This window comes from Trachurus japonicus, chromosome 24 (assembly GCF_045865225.1).
Source record: "Trachurus japonicus isolate A0001 chromosome 24, Traja_1.0".
NCBI classification, from domain to species: Eukaryota; Metazoa; Chordata; class Actinopteri; order Carangiformes; family Carangidae; genus Trachurus; species Trachurus japonicus.
Genome location: NC_140930.1, coordinates 21,323,651 through 21,328,003, shown reverse-complemented (window position 1 = coordinate 21,328,003; position 4,353 = coordinate 21,323,651). Strand labels below are relative to the sequence as shown.

Sequence of the window (4,353 nt, the reverse complement as noted above, 5' to 3'; positions counted from 1 at the left end):
CAGGACCTCCTCTGCTTCACTCCTCTTCACCCCCTCTGCCCACTTAGCCTCAATGGGACTAAGATCTTTTAGCGGCGCTGCTCCTCGGCTCTGGAACACACTCCCACAGCACATCCGAACTTCAACAACACTGTCAAACTTCAAGTCACATCTCAAAACACACCTGTTCAGACTGGTCTAGCCCCATTAACATATTGTATTTCTTTGTCGTTGTTCACTGTTGCTTATTGTTTTATTCTTGTCTATTATTGTTGTTGTTTTATTATTGCTTCATTGTTTGTTTTATTGTTTTGCTATTTGTACTTTTAATTGTTTTAATTGTTTTATTGTAAGGTCACCTTGAGAGTCCTGAAAGCTGCCTATAAATAAAATGTTTATTATTATTATTATTATTATTATTATTATTAATAATAATAATTAAGGTGTTGAACTTTGATATCCAATTTCATTTGAGCCTGTTTCACAACCAAGGTAATTTTACTTACCATCATTGACTATTAAATAAGGTTATGAAAGCTTAGTTGCAGGGTGACTCTTGGGAAATAATTACAATGAAAAAGAGAAGAAGTCCAAACATCAACATGTTATTTTATAACAAAGTAGATTTTATTTGTATGATCTTAAGGAGGCTGGCATCATTCTCTTCAACAGCCACACCTCAGTCAGAGACATGTGTATGTGCAGTTCAGTGGTTTTCAATCTTTGTCGTCAATTTGCTGCAGTCAGCATCCAGTGTATGTTGCTGCAGATGAGTTGCTTTGTAACGAATTGCTGCATCACCACCATGTTGTCATCTAGTAGCAGGAATCCATGATGCGCCTCATGCTCATGAACCTCATGCCGCTCATGCCCATGCTGCTGAAGTTTCTGTACTCTCCAGGCCTCATGTACCACATTCTTCCTCTGTAATGGGGCTGCTCGTACATCAGCCAGTGGCCCTCCATCACATTGCAGGACATGAAGTTGGACATTCTGTAGCGGTCCATGATGTTGTCGCAATCCTCCATCATCTCATGCATCTGGCCCATGAAGTTGTCTCTCTCGTAGATCCTCATCCTGTAGGAGCCTCTGTACATGGGGATCATACGGCAGGACCTGATGCAGTCGCTCATGCCCATCATGCTCATGTAGTCAGCATACTCGCCCCTCCTCATGAAGTACTGGTTTCCCATGAAGTTGGTGCGGTCGTAGACCATGAAGCAGCCCCTCTCCACCCTGCAGGAGTGGCAGCGGTTCAGGTAGGAGGACATGTCGGCGCAGTCGCTCATGCACTCATAGGAGCGGCCCTGGAAGTTCCTCTCCTCGTAGAAGGTGATCTTTCCCATCATGTTCATGCCAGACATGTTTGCCAGGTGTTGTTGCTGTAGGTGTCCTACTGCTGCTGCTGTTGGTGGTACTGCTGCTGGAGCTGAACTGCTTGTCTGCCTGCTGGAGACCTTCCTTTTTATACCTGAAAAGCAGAGGGCCCCTTTGTGAAAACAGCCTGACCCAGCAACATACCATAGAAGCCCATGGAGGACTAAGGGTTTTCAACATTTACAGCTGTTTGCCCTAAAAAAAACATAGAGAGGTGGTTTTACTTAGACAAAACCCTTTTGAAAGGGTTAACAAAGACTGTCTCAACCTCTTCTAACCACATGATAGGCATAGCTAGTCTCGATCTCAAGCTTTCCTTTAAGGTTTAGGTTTGTACTAGTAGCCAAGTTATCTGCAGAAGTCTCCTCATAACAAAAACAACTGAGTGATTACAACAAATAAAAACATAGAATTAAGCAGTTCAGAGTCACTGCTTTGCTTATGCTATGCAGTCGACATGAAATGTCAGAGGGGTGGGAGCCTTATCTTATTTTATGTTATGTTTATTTATTTGATATGGACATCACAAATACATTGAGACTGTTCCAGTGGACAGACCAGATGCTTTGCTTGGGTGTGTTTAGCACGTGCTAATTTTCAACACCAGTCCATAGGCGGCAATTCTAAAAGCACAGAACATATTATCAACAGTATAAGATAAAATATAAGATAAAGTGCATGACACTACATCATGACAGTAGCGTACTAAAAAATACAGAGCACAAGATCAACGAGAGGAGATTGAGCAAACAGAAATCATGATCGTAACAGTAAAAATAGTAACAATGATTATAGCTGCTGCGCAGCGATGGATCGGGTCCGGGCTACTTTTGGGCAAATTTAGGCAATTCTGAGCAACAAACAGGAGAATAGGAAGACAAGACAGTTGACCTTATTCAATTTGCATTAGTTGAGGATTGAACCCACAACCTCGGGAACCAAAGACCGGTGTCTATCGCATTGAGCTACTTGACAAGTGGTAGTTCAATAGTGGCTTCACAAATTGAGTAAGCCATTCACTGTCGTGTACACAGCAAAATCGGGAGTGTTAATTCAACTCCCACAGTGTTAATTTTAACACTTTTTCTGAGTTTATATAGTTCTCACGGATTTTGAGTTAAAATTACACTTTGGAAAGTGTTAATATTTTAACTCTTTAATAGTGTTAAAATTTGACACCCTTGGTGTTGTTTTATGACACCACATAAGTGCACTTTTAACTCAAAATGGTGTTATTCCCTTTCACTCTGAGTGTTAATATTTAACATACACAGTGTTATTTTATGACACATTAAAGTGTGGTTTTAACACTAAAATTGTGTTATTTCCTTTCACTGTGAGTGTTAATTTTTAACATACAGTGTTATTTTTTGACACATTAAAGTGTATTTTTAACCCTAAAATTGTGTTATTTCCTTTCACTACGAGTGTTTAATTTTAACATGTACAGTGTTATTTTATTAAAGTATATTTTTTAACCCTAAAAAGCATGTTATTTCCTTTCTCTAGTGTGTTTAAACATTCATCGTTTTTGTTTTACGATACATTTACTGGCCTAACATACAAGTCACCAAATCTGAAATGTAGTCACCTGCTAGGCTACAGAAAGTTACATAAGTTTAAATGTGTGACCAGCAACAGTGATCAAGTAATAACATCATTCAAACATACATACATGTCTTTTTTTTATTCAAAAAAATAAATAACTTCCCAGCACCACATGAATTAGCACAATAAGATCAGCACAATAAGATCAGGCACAAGTTAAACATTTACAAAGAAAATAATGGCACAATATATTGGCTCTCCATCTCCACCATAAGCACTTTGTAAGTCAAAGGGCTTATAAATCACAAGACTATCTGCTTTAACAACATCTTTTGTCATTTACTTTCAAATACTTTGTAAGCATGAAAATGTTCATTGAAATGGTCAACCACAAGTTTGTTTACAAGGAGCAGATTAACACTGTCAACAACAATAAATTTTGTCTATTCTGCAAAACACAGGCATGTCATGTTCAATCTCACTGCAAATTATTAGTCCTGCCCTGTACTCTGTCCCACTGATTGTAACCCAGTTAGTTGCATGGATGTCTTGCGATACAGACTCAACATGCAAAGCTCGAGCCAACACATCTCCATAGTCCTCATTGTCCACATTAATAGATTTCATTGGTCCATACTCAATACATTTTGAATGTGATGTCTCCCAATGACATGCAATAGACATTTGATGTTTTTTTTGCAAGAGATTTTGTGATGTTTTTGAAGTTTTTAAGAGTATTTTTGAAAATCCTGTGTTTAGCCTCAAATCTCATGCTCCACATATGTATAAGTGGTCCAATTTTTTCGGATACAAGATGGATAGTGTATCATAAAGTGATGTTTCGGGATCAGGTTTCTATCAGGATACAGTGCTTTGAACAACTCATGGTGTTCCATTATCAAATGCTTGAGAAGTACAGTCATGCCAAGTGTAAACAGATGGAGAAAATATAATGTTTATTATCTGCAGTAAAAGCAGCAGCAAAAAACCAGTTTTGGTTTCCTTCTGGTACAATGTCACCAAAAAGCAGAGGAATGTTTCTTACAAGACAAAAGGGTCTGAATGGAATTGAGCCCTAATATTATTGCCAATACTGTCCAAGTTAATCCTTGTAGGTCGATTTTGCGCTCCACATACCATAGTCAAAGGCATAAATTCTAGACAACAGGTCAGGTTTCGACAAAACATTTTCTGAGAGATATTCCAACAGTAACTTCAGCTCAAACTGAGCCACGCCTTCAAGATGTCATGCATAATGTCCAAAGAAAAATTATGACTGACATGAAAGAACTGTAGGCTGTTAAGACTCGAGTTTCTTTTTTAAACCAAACACAGATAACTTCTGTGGGTCTGACTGCAACTCATTGCAGTGCATTTCAAAAAGTTCCTTTCCACGCAAGATTATCTTGGGGTCATCCTCATTGTAAATAATCTGGGCATCATCTTTTT

At 38.6% G+C, this 4,353-nt stretch overlaps 1 pseudogene; it reads right to left on the bottom strand.

Annotated features, from left to right (window-relative positions):
• Positions 1 to 587: 587 nt before the first annotated feature.
• On the bottom strand, positions 588 to 1,343 carry LOC146961950 (gamma-crystallin M2 pseudogene; annotated as a pseudogene).
• Positions 1,344 to 4,353: the final 3,010 nt, after the last annotated feature.